Here is a 20,231-nt window from a genome sequence, read left to right on the forward strand (position 1 = left end):
ACTTATGACTATCTCATTTGGCCTGAATACTGGACCACGTGTCTCAAACATGGTTATAGGCTAAGTGGTTAAACCAATATTTGGGAGTCAGTAATGCAAACACAGTTGACAAAATTTTCAGCAGTTCGGGTATCTTATCGCATATGCTTGTCAAGCAGGGTGGCAGAGTGTGGGGGTGACGTGGGTTACTCCTCCTTCCTCCCCCCTTGGCCTTGGGATGTACTTTCCGGAATGACAGGAAAGTGCTGATGCTGCTGGCAGCGAAATATAGCATGCACAATTGTCTCTGCCATAATATGACACCACAGATCAGGAAGTCGTGATGCTGATGTCAGGAACATTCCTGCCGGAATGCCCAGTGCCCTGGTATTCATACTTCTGTGGAATAGGAGTCTTAGCATGGAGTTCTATGAATATAGAGAGAAAGAAAAAATTCAAGAGTAGACAGGATGCTGGACCTGACATACGTCTTCAACTCTCTTCTATCAACCTTCACATTAAACAGTCGTTGAAAAATAAAAAAGAACTTTATACCTCCCTTTAACTGGAAATCATTTCATCAGCTTACAGTGGAATCAATACAGTGGTAACTTATGTATTATATAATTGTCTATTGTTTTGTAATTTTGTTGTAGAAGTCACTTGTGTGTACTGTACCTATTTTGTATGATTTTCATTAAATAATTATAATTAAAGAGTGAATATAAAACCAGAATTTGCTTATTTTATGGCACTGTAAAATATTTAGTATTTCAAAAGGCTTTCAGTGCAAGAATGTTTGAAAACCGTTGGTTTAAGAGCTATGAGCGTTTCCTCAGCTTCCATACCGCGAGACAAATCTCTTCTACTGCAAGCTCTTTGCATTCCATATTATGGAAGACGGTAAAACGGGTAAAAACAAGAAAAAATTACCAATGAATATTGGCTCTAAAGTGCATTCATTAAGAGCTATGAGCGCTTGTCCAATAGAAGGGAAGTGTTCTACAGTAGCGAAGATGAAGAAGTGCTCATAGCTCTTAAGGCATTTATTTCAGGACCCATGTACACTGGACAGCTTTGTATGTCCATTCTGCCTTCTCTCAAAATATGGAAAGCAGAGAACTTGCAGTAACAGACATTTGTTTCACAGTATCGAAGTTGAAAATGTGCTCATAGCTCTTAAGGTATGTATTTTAGAAACCATGTTTACTAGACTAGTTTGCTTCAGAAGATCGTTCCTGTCTTATCCCTAAATTGAGTACTCCTCCTGGGACACCCTATATACAATCTTTGTTGAGCAGTAGTGTGTGTAGAATTTGTTCAGCACACGTGAATAACAACGAATATGGGACTGATTTGAATTGCAATAAAGATTTTGTGTATATTATCTGATGGAAAATATAATAAATGATAACTGTAGAGACAAGAGGGTATCATGAAACTATTTAGTTGAGTTAATACTTGAAAATGTGAGAAACATGGAAATCCTCTTTGCAGCAGAAATCATTCTACTAGACAGCTGAGCTGAACTTGACAACAAAGAGGAATCATGAAGATAAAAAATGATAAGTAGAATGTTAAAAACTTAAACTAAATTGGGGATTTCAAGTATTACTAAATTCTTAGCTTTTTTCCCTTTTCAAATCACTAAGTATTGACCAGCAACACACCTTTCAAAGTGGCACTCTGAGGTTTGCTGACTTAATATGAGACCTTTAATTTTCATATACTTGTAGTAAGGTAGTGGTAACTTGACACAGAAATAAGCAAATAGTTGGCTTCTTCTGTTGCCATGGGAATCACTACTGAGTCATAGGGGTGGCTGAAAACTGTTTTTCAGTTAACTGAAGGAGACTGTTCCAGTAATTGTACACCTGGGTATGCAGTTAGATTAGTAAAGTGCAAATACTGATTTAGAATTTCTGAGGTTTCCTTAAATTGCTCAAGTTCGATGTTGACTCTGAGTGATATTTCTTCTCATATGCATACTGAACTGAAGGCATCTACCATAGTTTTCGAATACTTGGTGTTACCACGGAGTTTTAAACGTGAACCGAGCAGTAGACCAGGCAGAAACTATGAAAAACATACAGCATGATCTGCGTTTCCTGCTATTCTGAAACCTTAAAAAGGTTCCATAGATCTATAAATAGTGCTTTGAAAAAAAAAGAACCAGTGTCAGATAGGTAAAATAGAAACGAAAGCTAAATTATTTTATATCGTTATTACGGAACGTAACGATAATGTTTGGAGTAAAGTAGACAATTCCAAAACTTAGACCATAGGTATAAATGAAATCTTTGAATCTCATATAGTCTTCACCGCGCTTTTGAGTTAAATGGATTATCTTATAACAGTGTATTAAAGAAATGCAACTGAGTCTCCAAGGTTTCATGTATGCACAGGAATCACACAAAAATGACAGTGAAAAAAACTGTTGTTTTTATCTGAAGTTAAACGAAATATACTACTAACTGCACATGAATCTAGAAATAGTTAATTTGATTCAAGTAGTACATAACTCTTAGTGCTTTTGAGAGTTTGCTTACATTAGATCCTCTAGCGGTATCTCGTTCTCAAGTTGTCGTGGTGGTCTGCGTAACATGCGAACCCAGTCAAGATAAAAATAAAGAAATGCCATGGCGGTGAGAACTGAAACAAAACACATTTATTTTATACCTCATTTAACTTGTACGTTCGCTCTGCAGCTGGTCTAAATAGAAAGAGTCAAACTATAAAACAGTCAGGCTAAAGCTGCCTATCTTACAATGGATATCAACAAAAATTGTGATTCACTAACGAAAACGAATCATTCCGTAATGTATGACATGGCAGAGGGATGTGTGGAACAGTTAGTTCTTCCAATATTTACATATGATTTTGCAGATAACTTCAGCAAACTGCCTAGGATCGTTTACAGGCTATGCAGTGATCTCTTAAAAGAAATGTTGTCAATCGCAGGCTGCGATTCGCAGCACAGTTAGCAAAAAGATTAGTGACTGGCACCACTTACTGGGACACTGTATTATGAACAAATTTTCGAAATTGTCTTACACTATAGTATCGGTGGATCATTATTATAGTCAATGAAATTGTTTAAGTAGCTAGGTGTCACTACAACATATTATAAGGAAAGAAAAAATGTGCCAGTCTTATGAGACAAATTGGATGGGTAGGTCCTAGGGAGATTTTTGAAACAGGTAGCTCGTCAACATAAGACATTTATTTATTCGCTTCTGTAGATCCAGTATACAAAAGAACTGCATGGATATGGAACAAGTCACAATATAAATTAACACAGAAGCCTACTTGTAAATGCTAACAAATGTAAATTGTAATTGGTGTGTCAGAAACAAAGTATGTTAATAGTTACAGGCTTAAGCGTATTCCATAGTAAAACAGAGGTATAAAACGATAAAATAATAAGTTGCAATTTTCCATATTACAAACTATATATTAGCAGGAATTAGATAGTGCCAATTGCCAGAACACGGATTCCCATACTGGTGTAAGATGTAGTAAGTTTCAAAGTGGAAATAGCAAATACTACAAGTAAAGTATTACATCTAAGTTACAGTGTTACATTAAAGAATTGATGAAGAGAGTAAAACGCTTTTTCCAGAAGATATTCCTTTAATTTACTCTTAAATTTTGGCATTTCACTGGTAAGATTTTTTATGTCAGACAGGAGTGCATTAAACACCTTTATGCTTGAGCAGTATACTCCCTTTTGTATCAGACTCAAGTTTTTTCTGTCAACATGAAAGTCATGTTTTGTTCTTGTGTCATAGTCATAATAAGAAGTATTGGTTTTGTACATGTGTAGGTTCTTAGCTGAAAATCACGTAAGGGATAGGATATATTGTGAGGCCACTGTTAATATTTTGTGTGTTTTAAAAAGATTTCTGCATGAATGATTCCTGTTAACTCCACTTATAATTCGAATAGCTCTTTCCTGAGTTACAAATACTTTATTTGTCACTGATTGGTTACCCCAGAATATTAAGCCATAGGATAACAATGAATGGAAATAGTCAAAATAAGTAGCCTTAACGGCATTACTATTAGCAGTTGTTGCTATAATACGTAGAGCATAAGTTGCTGAACTAAGTGTTTTTTTCAAGTCCCAAGTATGGCAAGACCAATTTAATTTATTGTCAATGTGAAGGCCTAAAAATTTTGTTGAATAAAATTGAGCATTACAGCTAAATCTTTTGTCATCTTGAACTTTGTGAGACCCATGTAAATGTATGAACTGGCTTTTTTTTAGATTTAAAGTTAGACTGTTGCATCTAAAATACTTATGGAGGTCATAGAACACCAAGTTGGCAGATGATGCAATATCATTTTCAGGTGTTTTTTCAATTACAAAGGATGTATCATCTGCGAAAAGAGTAAATTTGATGGCAGCCTTAGAACAGTGAGGAAGGTCATTAATAAAAATAAGAAAGAGCAAAGGGCCAAGCACCGAACCTTGTGGCACGCCTACACTATCAGTTCCCCAGCCAGATGAAGCTATTGAGCCATCTTCATGATTCAGCTATACCCTCTGCTTTCTGTCAGATCTGAGCCACATTTCCACTGTGTCAGTTAAACCATAATAGGCTGCTTTTGAAAGGAGGATTTCATGCCTCACACAGTCTAAGGCTTTGGTTAAGTCGCAAAAAATACCAACTGAAGCCAATTTATTGTTCAGCGCTTCTAGAACTTTATTAGTAAAGGAGAATATGGCATCATCAGTTGACAGGGCTGATTGGAAACCAAACTGGTGTTGACTGAGAGCGTTGTGGAAATTCAATTGTTCTACAATTCTCCTATGATCAGTTTCTCGAGAACTTTGGAGAAGCATGTTAAAAGGGATATAGGGCAGTAGTTAGAAGCATCAGTTTTGGCCCCCTTCTTGAACAGTGGTTTCACATCGGCATACTTCATTGTATCAGGTACAATACCTTGTCAAAGGGATTCATGAAATATATGGCAAAGTATTACACAAATGGCATTATGACAATGTTTAATTACCTTAGTGGAGATGTTACCAAAGCCAGATGACATTTTGGTTTACATTTTAGTGATGATCCTTTTCACTTCACTGACTGTAACTGGGGCTATGAGTATTTGATTAATTTTGCACAGAACAGATCCTTTCAGAAGTTCCATAGCCTCATTGACTGAACCCCTACAGCCAGTTTTCTCAGAAGCTGTTAGAAGGTGCTCATTTAAGACTGATGCAACTGCATTTGTTTCTTTAATTAAAATACCGCACTATCTTATTTCTATACTGGATACACTCTCCTCTTTCTTTCCCAGCTCCATTTTCATGACATCCCAGATGGTTTTTATTTTGTCGTTAGAGGCCGGCCGGTGTGGCCGTGCGGTTTCAGGCGCTTTAGTCTGGAACTGCTAGATAGCTACGGTCACGGGTTCGAATCCTGCCTCGGGCATGGATGTGTGTGATGTCCTTAGGTTAGTTAGGTTTAAGTAGTTCTAAGTGACTGATGACCTCAGGTGTTAAGTCCCATAGTGCTCAGAGCCATTTGAACCATTTGTTGTTAGAGTTGTCTATTTCACTTTTAGTATGTAAGGTTTTGGAGCACTTTATAATTCTTTTTAGGATTTTACAATATAATCTGTAGTGTTCTTTTACTGCAGGACCTTCAGAACATCTTTGTGACATATATAACCATTTTTTGTATTACATGATATTTTGATCCCTTTTGTAATCCAGGGTTTGATTATGCAATTCTGGGGGTTAATTTTAATACTTTTCTTGTGAAATACTGCTTCAAACAGGGACATGAATTCATCTGTGAATAGCTTGAATTTAATATTAACATTTCTTTCTTAGTATATTGGGCTCCAGTCAGTCTGCTGCAACAGCTGATTGAAATTTTGTAAAGCATCCTCATTGATTGTTCTGAAGGACCTAAAAACTAGTTTATATTTTTTAATGCCAGAACATAAGTCATTAACAGTTAGCAACTGCCCAGCATGGTCTGACAGACTATTAAGAATTTGACATACAGTACTAAGACTACTACTCAACTTATCAATAAAGATGTTGTCGATAAGGAAATTGAACTATTGGAGTTAAATTAAAGGTTTCCAATAAATGTTCCATTTCTCTTCTACTTGTGTTGCCTGTAAGGAAGTTTACATTAAAGTCACCCTTAATGACTAACGGCTTAGCCTTTGAATATATTTTTACCAAAACTGATTCAAGCTGTTTTAAGAAAATACAGATTTTCCCTACAGGAGCCTTATAAATTGTTACCACTACAATAAACTTATTATCAGCAAAAATTTCAGATCCACATGCTTCAAAATTAAAATCTTCGCAATACATACTTAAGTCAAGTGATTTATGAGGTATACCCTCTTTGACATAAGTTACATATCCACTTTTCTCTCTGTTCGATCTACAGTAACTATCAGCTAAAATATAACCTTTCAGATGGGGCATCAGCATGGCAGACCTTACATGGTGTTCTGTAAAGCAAAATATATGAAGTTGGTTTTCATTTAACATGAGACCCAAAAGCTCCAATTTTCCTCTAAGGCTCATGATATTTTGGTGTAATATACAGAATTTATCTTTCAATACAGATTTAAAGTTGCAGTTTATGGGTGTTAAGGGGCCTGCATGTGCACACATTACTTACAGTTTGACCTGTGGTTTCCTCTGTTTCTTGATGCGGCGCTGATCCCATAAAAAATAGTCTTTGTGAACAGCAGGTCTTCTACTTCTATGGGTTTTTCTTGGATATGTGGAAGCAGACATTTCAGTGGACAGTAGAAGCTTTGAAAAAGGTGTCTCATTGTTCATCTTTTCTTTTTCTGCTCCTTCAGGTGATACTGGAGATGGGACTTTGGAGACTGTGGTTGTGGCCTGTTGAGATGTTGATGGTGGGGCACAGAAGTCTTCTATTGGTGCTGCTATTGCTATAGTTTCTTCTTCTACCGAAGTTGTGGAGGCTGATGCTTCTGTCATTGGTGACACTGGCATAATTACTGACTCTGATGATAGTAGTTGTGATGTTTGTTGGGGTGACAATAATGCTTCTGCGGTAGTTACTGTAGTTTCTAGAGAAGGTAACGTTGCTGTTGGTGTTGGTGACATCAGTGTTTTGTCAGTAGATATTGTCGATTCTGCTGCTACAGTTGGTAAGGTTTGAAGAGCTATTGTCTGCAGCTGGCAAGGTAAACGTGGTTCTCCCGCTTTCAGCACTTTATTAATATTACTTCTGTGAGCTGCAACCAACAATTCCATAAATTTATAACTGAGAAGTTTCTTGCCCTTACCGTTAAGGTGCAGTCAATGTCTGGTAAAGCATTTTCTCTCCAGATAGTTCAGAGGTAAGAACTGGGTGTTTTGATGCATTGTACAGAGCTTCTCAAACTGTGTGTTGGCTTCATTGATTTCTTTATTAACACACGAGTCATTTATAAGGTCGTGTCTATGAGGTATTCAAATGATGATGAGCTTGTTTTTTTATTAGATTCCTACACTAACTTTAAGTTATGAACAGCACGAGATAATTCAGTCGTGTAGACATCATTGGCACCTCTCATTTTCACTGTAAACTCATTAGCATTTCGTGAAGCTGAAAGCTTTTATATTATTTGTGACTTCGCACATAGGTGCTCCAGGTTTAACATAGCTCCAAGAGTTTAAGACATAATCCGAACGTAGAACTTTCGCGAGTCCGCGTTCGTGACTATCCGAATGAGTATTTACATTAAAAGATTGCTTTCCTATAATTCTTGTCACTTCTGTTGACTCATTTGTGTTTGTAGTTTCATTTGCACACTTATCTTCTGCACCTTTCATAGTCTCTAAGTTACTGCGAATGTTTAGTGGTGTATCGGTAACTTGAAACACTGTTTCACTTTGAAATGGGCGAGTGAACTTTTTAGGCCTAAAATGATCGTCATAATCACTCTTGTCTCTTACCGGTAAAGCTTGCAAAAAATTAGCACAGTTTGAAGATTCCAAATAAACCAAGTTCTTCTGCATCTGAATTATGTCGTCACACAGTGTGTTGATTATTTTTTCTTTGGTAGCTATTTCACAACGGATTTCTTCGCTGCAAGGCCTCGCGTTCTGCAAGTTGATATGAGTTCCTTGTACTTACATGTGGTTTATCCGGTAATTCATCTTGACTTCCAGGGTTTCTTATTAAAATATTGCATGGCACACACAGATTATCGTAAACAGCATTATATTTTTCACACAGGGAACACTTAAATACACCGTTTTTTTCCCGTTAAATGGCACTGCACACGCAGATTATCATAAACAGCATTCTATATTTCTCACACAGGGACACTTAAATACGCATTTCTTTCGTTAAAAGCGGAGCTTACGAATTCTACACCTTTAATGGCCGCCATCTTAAACTTATTCAAAAATTGCATACAAGAGATCAGTGTTGCCAATTCTCGTAGGTTGTGCGCCTAATAATGATGCTTATTATTATTTAACATACATATCCATACTTATTATAAATGTGTATGTATGTATGTATGTGTGGACATCTCCTCCTACACCACTGTAACGGTTTCAACCAAACCTTGTACACACATCACTTCTGTCTGCAATGAACCACTATGTGTGTAAGAACCACCTACCCCTCAAATGGGTGGGTACAGGATGAAAAAGTAGCCTCCCTTCTATATAAAATGATGAAAGGAAAATACTTTATCACTTATTAAGTTTTTACTTTTCATGCAGTAAGGCTGCCGCATCAGATATGATATATGGGTTAAATATGTGAAATATATATCACAAGTATGCATGTTGTCAAAGCTGCAAGTAAGGATCTACTTCTAAAATCCTGGATCGATTACAAACATACTTTGTACACACATTACTTACTACCTGGAAAGAAATACTGTGGGGGTACGAAACAGCAACCTCTTTTCTTGGAGGTGGGGTGATAAAGTGGTGAGAGAGGGGAGGAGGAAGGGGTGGATAGAAAGAGATAGGGAAGAATCAAATAGAAATGGAAACATATATGATGTAGGAGACGGTGATGGTGATGTTTGATTTGTGGATCACTCAGTTGCATGCTCATCAACGCCCGTACAAAGTCCCAATTTTTACACAGTCCATTTTTTTACAAAGTCCAATATGGCCAGTGTCACGAATGATGATGATGATGAAATGATGAAGACAACAGAAACACCCAATCCCTGGGCAGAGAAAATCCCCAGCTCAGCTGGGAATAGAACCCAGGACCCCGTGATCCAGAGGCAGTAACGCTAGCCACTAGACCACGAGCTGCGGACCAGGTAGAGAGGCAACAGGAGATCGACATGGAAAAGAAAGAGGAGGAGGGGGATATAGAGAAGGGGAGGAGGAGATGGGCAGAGAAAGGAATGAGGAGGAGAAGGGTGTATATGGGTTTGGGAGGTGGTAGGTGCGCTAGGAGGAATTAGAGGGGGTAGGAGAAGGTGTACAGAGGGGGGAAGAATAGATGGACAGAGGTGGAAGGAGCAAATAGTCAGAGAGAGAGAGGAGGAGCAGCTGGATAGAGAGAAATGTGGAGTAAGAGATGGACAAAGAGGGTGCAGGAGGAGTTGGACAAAGAGTGGGTGTAGAGGAGGTGGACAGATAGGAGGGAGAAAGAAATGGACAGAGAGAGAGAGAAGCACAAGACAGACTAATAGAATTTGAATAAATACATACCCTGGCTACGCTGGGTATGCACATAGTTTGTATGTATAAATAAAATTGTTCACTATAAAGTAGTGTCGTCTACAATGGATCTATTTGAAGGCAAGGCTTCTGAAACTATATCATATGTCTTGTTAATAAACATGCAATGTATTGTATGATGAGCTTTTTTAAAATTTCGAAAAGCTGACACTGTAGATATTATAACGTAATATAACGCTGTCATATACAGAGTGTTTCCAGTTCCCAATAAACACATTAATGGCTCCCAGTGATAACGAGTATGTATCATTCTGAATAGGAATTCGTGCCCAGAAACGCACAGTTTCCATGCTGCGGAACAAAAGAAGCAAAACAAGACAAGTTATTCCACTCTGTCGAATGAAAGAGGGGTGATAATTTTCTGCACACCTGGTAATTACTGGACATAGACATGGACCAACCGACCTTAAATGTTAACAATGCTCATTGCTAACTACTGTTATTCTCGTGTAAAAGCATGTGGACAACCAGTAGATGACAAGATTCCTCAATGAGACACTTGAATACTGTTCATATACTTTGCTCTTTTGTATTCGAAATAACTACCTTTTAATTATGTGGTTACATACGGTTGCAGAGCTATTTTTCATGTCGAAGACAGGGTTATGCAGAATATATTATTTTGTATGTCGTTTGTTTAGAAAAGAACTCCCGTGTAAAATTTTAATTATGTTACGCAGCGATCCAACGGTGTAAAAAGCTAATGTCAGTTTCACATTCATGTACGACTGTAAAACTTGGTGCTCTATCGCCAAAAACTTGAGTGCTTCTACCAATTAGATACATCTTAAACATCAAACGGGATAAACTATGTAACCAACGCTACGGTTCTCGAGGAAAAGCATGTAAACGGCATTGAGACAACCATGATCACTAACCAACTGAGATGGTTTGGCCATTTTCATTGCATGAGTGATACCAGGCTTCCCCAACACATCCTTTATGGTGAAATCTCGTCTGGCAGTAGACCTTTTAACCGCAGTAAGGACCATCTAAAACACACTATGAAAACGACTGTTATAAACGTGCAAACATGGAAAGAATGTGCTGTGGACAGCTTACTGTGGAGGAATACTACATCCATCTCTGTCAACCTGTTTGAAAGGAAACGCCGCAGACATGAAGAGGCCAAGCGACAAGCAACAAAGCCCCGTCAATTGCAACCCCACCCGCTTCCTATCATTCTGTGCGATTTGTGTGGACTCATGTTTTACGCCAAGATTGGTCTGTTCAGTCTTCGGAAACACATCGATAAGATGAGCTGAAACGTTCATTCTATGCAGGAAGACGTTATGCATACTCGGAATGGAGTTGCAGAGGACGACGACATTGTACCTACTATAATCGTTCGAGAGTATTTCGTACATCACGTATGCATATATCATGCATGAACATCAGTGATTACTTCGAAAAAATGAGGATGCACACTTAAAAGTACCAGATGACCAATTAAATTTCTTCTTTGAATTTAATAAGATGGAAGAGAAATTTCGTACTTGATCACGTACCTCCCACCACTTAAACATTAGGATATAACATGGGTACAGTCCATTTCTTAAATGTATTTAGCCCTTATAATCACACACATTTGTCTCCTGAATCTCAAGGAACAGACTGAATGTGGCTGAGGAAACAGAGATCTCCAGAAAACACAGTTCTCTACTGCACAAACAGGTAGGAGTTCCCGAGCAACTGGCGGCACAAGATGGACTACCTTCACCAATACATGGGCGAGGAAAATGAACAGATTCAACCCAATTGAAGGCAATATATCAGTGCAACTGTAGAGAGAATGCAGACAAAGGAAAGACACCAAAGACGGTGAAGAAATGTAGTCATCAGGTCGGAATATTATTGAGCCTTTGTGGTGTAGTTTGGAGAGAAGGGTACGTATTCGCTATCCATCTCCAACATTACCTGGTTCAAACGGCTCTGAGCACTATAGGTCTTAACTTTTAAGGTCATCAGTCCCCTAGAACTTAGAACTACTTAAACCTAACTAACCTAAGGACATCACACACATCCATGCCCGAAGCAGGATTCGAACCTGCGACCGTAACGGTGGCGCGGTTCCTGACTGTAGCGCCTAGAACCCCTCGGCCACTCCAGCCGGCCCAACATTACCCGTACTTGATATTATTTTGCAGGAAGAATTGTATAATATTCGCTTTAAAACCATACAGGATCCATATTGATCCATTCTGAGACGACTGGAAGTTGTCTTAATGACGAAGATTTTCCTAAACGGTATTAGAAATGGTAATGCGTTATTCTGCTTATTTTTGCACCCTCTGTACATGTCGCAAATGCTGATGCAGCAAGAAATTTTTATGTTCTTGTTGTGTGGAAGTGCACGATGTAAAAATTGTAGAACAACAAAGCTTCCCTACAGTAGACATACACATGTAGGTGTAGGTCACAGCAGTCATGCACAGATGAAGAGTTTAAACAAACGTTGAGAGACACATCAGAGTAGTCTTCTTTCTGAGGAGCACAGCAACAACAAATTTCGATATCTTTTAAGTTAAAACTTATTTATATGTTTGTACTCCGCCTAAAAGGTCTACAAAAATTGTTCAGGTAACACATGTATCACTCCTGTTGTCACACCAGAAACATCTATTAAATGGCTTTCTGAAGGAAACAGGAAAGCAGGTCATACAAAGTGACACTTCAAATTATTTAAATAATTATAATAACGCTACTTCTTGAGCCACATAGTGACTTTTCGAGTATCACTGTAGATAAAGATTTTTTAAATAAATTGGAAGTTAGTATGCCCAGAAATGGATAGCATAAAATACGTAATTTATTTGTGAAAGAGAAAGAAAAATCGTATATAGCAACCTAGCAGGGAAACATAATACAGTGGATTCCATAAATTGGGCAAAAATCATAAAACCATTCATAGCTACAAACTGTTGAAATGAAATTAGTCTGAAGTGTTGTAATAGTAATTTCTGAAAAGACTCCAGCCTGAAAACTAGCCCATCTTCCATTATATTACTTCATTTCTCCATAGTAAACAACTATATATTTGAGAATAGGATACATGCTGCTGCAGGTGGAGTAAGAATATGCAGCTGAGAGAGTCGACTTACTCTCATGACTACAGGCATCATTCTAAGGAGGCACACGCAGTACAATTAATTTCTAAGAAAAGGCCCAGTGTACACATGGTTAAGGTTTAGACGGTCATGATTTACGACGCGCGGCGATGGCTCTCCCTCACCAAAACTACAGGCCTCTATTGATGCAACTAACTAAAGTCGGGAACATTAAGTACTGAATACAGAAAGTTTCAAGATGGCTTTATGTATGCGAGGCATTTAACCACGTGTGTACGACTTAGAGGGGACACAAGCAAGTCGTTGAACCACAGAGCAATCCTGGTTTATTTCTCAAAGTAACAGCAGAAATATCCTGATTCGGTGCGAAGCTGGAAACTGCAATCATCCAAGAAACATCTGGGAGATAATGTATTCAAAGAGGACAGTATCTATGTATAGGGTGCAACGTTTTCAAATGGGGGAACGGACTATCATATATTTACATACAGAACTGTGAAGCACCAATTAAGACTCCTTTCCTAACGCACCCATTCTTAAACAACTACAGAGAAAAAATAAATAGTCTAAAGAATCCTCATATTCTACTTAAACTCCAAACGTACATACGTCCAATCAAATATTTCGGCTTGATTGCCTCTTACATATTTCTTCACCCTTCCTATCTTATTAAAACTCCTACCACAACCAGTATCTTCCACCCACACCTATACTACTAAAACTCCTACCCAAACCAGTATCTTCCATCCATCACCAGGACTGCACCGAGGATCCCTTCTCTACACAGGATACACGCCCTAGTAACTGCTGATATTCTCTGCAGTCTACCTTCCCCATTACACTGATGCATAGCATTCCTTTCCCTCTGGCGTTCAACAGAAAACGAGTCATCTTCCTTCTCTGATTTCCACTGAACCACATCCAACCATTCCATCCGATTAACTAATACATTAAAATAAACTGCAGGAAAAAAATCACAACACCAAAAATAATTAAAATAGAGAAAATTTGGGGATACTTTTTCTAGATAACGTATTTAAGTGATTAACACAGCAAGATCAGAGGTTAGTGTAAGAGCGGGATAAGCCATTGAAAATGTGAAATGCTAGTACATTAATAACTGGTATAACTGCCAGATGTAGAATGCAAGCGTGAAAACGTGCTTTCGTTGTGTTGTACATGTGCCAGATGTCAGTTTCTGGAATGGAGTTCCATTGCAGTTGGACTTATTCAATACAGGGACGGTTGATGCTGTTTGTGGATGACAATGGAGTTGTCGCCTAATCACGTCCCGTACGAGCTCGATTGGAGACATATCTGGTGATCGAGCAGGCTAAGGCAACATATCGACACTCTGTAGAGCATGTTCGTGTACCACAGCTGTATGTGGACGAGCGTTATACTGTTGAAAAACAGCACAACAAATCCAATCACCAGACTGACGCACAAATTGGTACTCAGGGTGCGTGGGGTAGGCACGAGAGTGCTCCTGTTGTCGTACGAAATCGCATCCCATACCATAACTCGAGGTGTAGGTCCAGTGTGTCTAGCACTCGAGACAGGTTGGTTGCAGACCTACAAATGGCCCGCTAACCAACGTATGTCCATCACTGACACCGAGGCAGAACCAGCTTTCACAACAGCCCTTTACCCTGTCCCCAGTGAGCTCTCGCTCGACGCCACTGAAGTCGCAAACGACGATGGATTACCGTGGTGCTCAGATTGCTGCAGCAGATGTAGTTCGATGCACCAAAGCCGTACATCAGACATAACGGTCTTTCATCTTGGTAATGCCACGTGGCTGTCTGGAGCCCAGATTTCTTGTGACTGTACACTCTCATGAGCACCGCTACTGGCAATCATGTACAATGGCTACGTTCCTGTCAAGTCTTTCTGCAGTATCTCAAGAGGAACATCCGAGCCCTACTACACGACCTCGTTCAAACTCAGAGAGATGTTGATAATGGCGTCTTTGTCGCCTTAAGGGCATTCTTGACTGATATCAACTCATCACGTCCAATATCAAACGTAACTAATGCTCACGACAGTTACTGGATGCATTTAAGCAAATCCGATTTCCATCCTTATAGTGGCACTAGTAGAGCCACTCTTACGCAACTGAGGCGAAATCTGAATTGACGTCGTCTTTCAGATATAGAGACATGCCTACCAACTTTCGTTGTTGTCACACATCTCCTTCTTACTATTGCGATTTTTTTCCGTAAGTGTATATTGTACGAATTTTAGAACTAATATTAACCAGGAATCCAACACACAAAGTGTTCAGCAGAAAACTCAAATTAGACCAAGATTACTAAAACTGATAATCCAAAACAAAAAAGATAAAGGGCTTATATACTTCAGCAGAAATTCACACTTATAGCAACCGTATTGTATATATCCATACTTCTATCAGTTTTTGTTAGATCTCATTGTGCAAGTTATTGATGGTCATTCTCTCTGGCCATCTATCCACTTCAGTCCACCCCTGTGCAACACTTGTCCTTTACTCTTCCTTAAAGTCGTAGGCCAACTCCAGAAATCGATGTACCCCGTAAATGTCAGCAGCAGATTCCATAGTTTGCCGTTTCATTAATGAATTCGAGCTACTGCTAAGCTTGTAGCGCCACGTACTTTGGCAACTATATATTTCCACATACCGTACAGCCTATCTGTAGGTACAGAACAGACTCCCAGTTTCTGGTCACAAAAATGGTGAAGACAGACACCCATGTTATCACATATATATTGCCTCCTCTGAAAACCACGGCGATGTCATCCGCTACCCTGTAATCTTATTCTGTACTTCTCAGCCACATCCATAAGATCTCATTCTCTAAAATCCACCTTGCTTCTCAACCGCATTTACATGGTTCAGTTCCACACAGAGTAAATGAATTCTCTGCTTTTAAAGATTTTTTTAAGGACAGAGGAAGTATCTCAGCTGTTGAAACCCTAAATTGTAGCAATGCTCCTGAAGTGCTGACATTTGATTCAGCACTGTGGGCATGAAGTTTCTATCGGGGCAGATAATATCAATACATCATAATAATATTTAGCCTAGTACTAATATTAATAACAACGATAATAATAATAATAATAATAATAATAATAATAATAATATTGATAATAATACAGATTAGTACAAAACAGAACCGAGAATCTTTAATTTTAATTTAGAGGTTCTATACTCACTTGCCAGTCCCTGCAGTAAGCACAACATCGTATCATTAGTTGTTAAAACACACCCAACCACGTGAAATATCACCTGTGAAAGAGGAAAAGTAATTACTCTCTAATGAGTGGTACAAACAGCAGTTAAAAAGAAAGTAAGCAGCATCAGTTACTCAAACTGAGGCTATGCATAGGTTACTCATGGGTCAACTACACAGTATACCTGTAAACAAGAGCACACTGTTTCAGAAAATTACGTCATCATTCATAACAAGCCTACAGGGTATTTAAAGCTGAGTCTGACATGTAACTGATTATAGTTATAGATCGACAGCACATGTATGAGTTAGGCAACGGATCTAACAAACCGCAAGGGGACCAACATATCAAAAGGAAATTAAAACCGCGATCATTTTACACAAATGGGCGATTATTTTGACATGTTTTTACTAATTATAACTTTTTACCTATCGAAATCTTGAAAGAAACCTTCTTTTTGTTACGTTACCAAAAGATGTATCTAGCAGTCTGTGAGTGATTAAGACAAGCAGTGTGCAGGGAAATTGCATGTCAATGCTCAAGGTGGATCTAAGCGCGAAAACATGGGGAACTGTGCTTAACTTAAGGCCACACAGCGTAGGATTAGCAAAAGTAGATGGCTTGTACTTGCAGCTACACTCTTACTATCGAAAGTATGATCGCAAGGGTATTAAGAGAAATTTTTGACTAGATTGACTATTTCATTGTAAGGGGGAAGCACCATCTTCGACGGAGAGACATCAGCAGATGTATAAGTAACTGAAGAGTTTTGGGCGGTTTTAATTTTTTGGAAAAAAGGACCGATGACCGTCGCAGTCTGGTCCCTTTAATCCCACAACCAACCAACTGAAGAGTGTGCCCCAGGGAAATCTGTTGAGACCCTTGCTGTTCATGTTGTATACCAATGACGTTGTTAACAGTAACCACACACTTTTTGCATACGATGTAGCTATTTATAATGAAGTAATGACTAACAAAACTCCAGATATGTTCAGTCAGATATTGATTACATTTTTACGCCACGTAGGTATTGGTAACTTGCGTTACATGTTCAGGAAGAGAAAATTGTGAACTCCGCAAAATGAAAATAGTAGGAACCCATTACTGCAATATCACTGACAAGAGGACCACACTGCACTCGAATATTTAAATTGTTCTTGTATTTATGGCAACTGAAGTTCATAACTCAAAAATTAAACTCCCACAATAGTTCGATCCATCGATGTATTAGAACATGTCCTACCAACCAATCCCTTCTTCTAGTCAAGTTGTTCCACAAGCTCCTCTTCTCCCCAATTCTATTCAATACCTCCTGATTAGTTATGTGATCTACCCATCTAATCTTCAGCATTCTTCTGTAGCACCACATTTCGAAAGCTTCTATTCTCATCTTGTCTAAACTATTTATCGTCCACGTTTCACTCCATACAAATACTTTCAGAAACGACTTCCTGACATTTAAATCTATACTCGATGTTAACAAATTTTTCTTCTTCAAAAATGCTTTCCTTGCCATTGCCAGTCTACTTTTTATATGCTCTCTACTTCGACCATCATCAGTTATTTTGCTTTTCTACTTTAAGTGTCTCATTTACTAATCTAATTCCCTCAGCATCACCTGACTTAATTCGACTACATTCCATTATCCTCGTTTTGCTTTTGTTGATGTTCATCATATACCCTCCTTTCAAGACACTGTCCATTCCGATCAACTACTCTTCCGAGTCCTTTGCAGTCTGTGACCCGGCGAACCTCAAAGTTTTTATTTCTTCTGCATGGATTTTAATACCTACTCCAAACTTTTCTTTCGTTTCCTTTATTGCTTGCTCAATATACAGATTGAATAACATCGGGGATAGGCTACAACCCTGTCTTACTCCCTTCCCAACCACTGCTGTTCATACCCCTCGACTTTAACTGCCATCTGGTTTCTGTACAAATTGTAAATAGCCTTTCGCTCCCTGTATTTTACCCCTGCCACCTTCAGAATTTGAAAGAGAGTATTCCAATCAATATTGTCAAAAGCTTTCTCTAAGTCTACAAATCCTAGAAACGTAGGTTTGCCTTTCCTTAATCTTTATTTTAAGATAAGTCGTAGGGTCCGTATTGCCTCACGTGTTCTAACATTTCTACGGAATCCAAACTGTTCTTCCCCGAGGTCGCCTTCTATCAGTTTCTCCATTTATCTGTAAAGAATTCGCGTCTGTATTTTGCAGCTGTGACTTATTAAACTGATAGTTCGGTAATTTTCACATCTGTCAACACCTGCTTTCTTTGGGATTGGAATTATTATATTCTTCTTGAAGTCTGAGGGTATTTCGCCCGTCTCATACATCTCGCTCACAAGATGGTAGAGTTTTGTCAGGACTGGCTCTCCCAAGGCTGTCAGTAGTTCTAATGGAATGTTGTCTACTCCGGGGGCCTTGTTTCGACTCAGGTCTTTCAGTGCTCTGCCAGACTTTTCACGCAGTATCGTATCTCCCATTTCATCTTCATCTACATACTCTTCCATTTCCATAATATTGTCCTTAAGTACACCGCCCTTGTGTAGACCCTCTATATACTCCTTCCACCTTTCTGCTTTCCCTTATTTGCTTAGACCTGGGTTTCCATCAAAGTTTTTGATATTCATGCAAGTGGATCTCCTTTCTCCAAAGGTCTCTTTAATTTTCCTGTAGGCAGTATCTATCTTACCCCTAGTGAGATAAGCCTCTACATCCTTACATTTGTCCTCTAGCCATACCTGCTTAGCCATTTTGCACTTTCTGTCAGTATCATTTTTGATACGTTTGTATTCCTTTTTGTCTGCTTCATTTACTGCATTTTTATATTTTCTCCTTTCATCAATTAAATTCAATATTTCCTCTGTTACCCAAAAGTTTCTACTAGCCCTCTTCTTTTTACCTGACTTCACTATTTCATCCCTCAAAGCTACCCATTCCTCTTCTAATGTATTTCTTTCCCCCATTCCTGTCAATTGTTCGCTTATGCCCTCCCTGAAACTCTGTACAACCTCTGTTTCTTTCAGTTTATCCAGGTCCCATCTCCTTAATTTCCCAACTTTTTGCAGTTTCTTCAGTTTTAATCTACAGTTCATAACCAATAGATTGTGGTCAGAGTCCACATCTGTCAATGGAAATGTCTTACAATTTAATACCTGGTTCCTAAATCTCTGTCTTACCATTATATAATCTGTCTGATACCTTTTAGTATCTCCAGGGTTCTTCCATGTATACAACCTTCTTTCATGATTCTTAAACCAAGTGTTAGCTATGATTAAGTTATGCTCTGCGCAAAATTCTACCAGGCAAGCCTCTTTCACTTCTTAGCCCCAATCCATATTCACCTACTATGTTTCCTTCTCTCCCTTTTCCTACTCTTGAATTCCAGTCACCCATGACTATTAAATTTTCGTCTCCCTTCACTACCTGAATATTTTTTTTTTTTTATCTCAACATACATTTCATCAATTTCTTCGTCATCTGCAGAGCTAGTTGGCATATAAACTTGTACTATTTTAGTAGGCGTGGGCTTCGTCTCTATCTTGGCCACAATAATGCGTTCACTATGCTGTTTGTAGTAGCTTACCCGTACTCCTATTTTTTATTCATTATTTAACCTACTCCTGCATTACCCCTATTTGATTTTGTATTTATAAACCTGTATTCACCTGACCAAAAGTTTGTTCCTTCTGCCACCGAACTTCATTCATTCCCACTATATCTAACTTTAACCTATCCATTTCCCTTTTTAAATTTTCTAACCAACCTGCCCGATTAAGGGATCTGACATTCCACGCTGCGATCCGTAGAACGCCAGTTTTCTTTCTCCTGATAACAACGTCCTCTTGAGTAGTCCCCGCCTGGAGAACCGAATGGGGGACTATTTTACCTCCGGAATATTTTACCCAAGAGGACGCCATCATCATTTAATCATACAGTAAAGCTGCATGCCCTCGGGAAAAATTACAGCTGTAGTTTCCCCTTGCTTTCAGCCGTTCCCAGTGCCAGAACAGCAAGGCCATTTTGGTTAGTGTTACAAGGTCAGATCAGTCAATCATCGAGACTGTTGCCCCTGCAACTACTGAAAAGGCTGCTGCCCCTCTTCAGGAACCACACGTTTGTCTGGTCTGTCAACAGATACCCCTCCGTTATGGTTGCACCTACGGTACGGCTATCTGTATCGCTGAGGCACGCAGGCCTCCCCACCAACGGCAAGATCGCTGGTTCATGGGGGGGTGACAGCTAGTATAA

The 20,231-nt window shown here is 38.8% G+C and overlaps 1 long non-coding RNA gene across 1 annotated transcript in view; it reads right to left on the minus strand.

Moving 5' to 3' along the window:
- Positions 1-16,034, minus strand: part of LOC126185059 (uncharacterized) — a 32,242-nt gene extending 16,208 nt beyond the window's left edge. The window contains exons 1-2 of the long non-coding RNA XR_007536937.1: positions 15,961-16,034; positions 2,529-2,631 (exon numbers count right to left, since the gene is read on the minus strand). This is a non-coding gene — a long non-coding RNA (uncharacterized LOC126185059). The remainder of the gene's footprint in view (positions 1-2,528; positions 2,632-15,960) is intronic.
- Between the last annotated feature and the right edge of the window lie 4,197 nt (positions 16,035-20,231).

The sequence above is a fragment of the Schistocerca cancellata genome, chromosome 4 (genome assembly GCF_023864275.1).
Source record: "Schistocerca cancellata isolate TAMUIC-IGC-003103 chromosome 4, iqSchCanc2.1, whole genome shotgun sequence".
Taxonomy (NCBI): domain Eukaryota; kingdom Metazoa; phylum Arthropoda; class Insecta; order Orthoptera; family Acrididae; genus Schistocerca; species Schistocerca cancellata.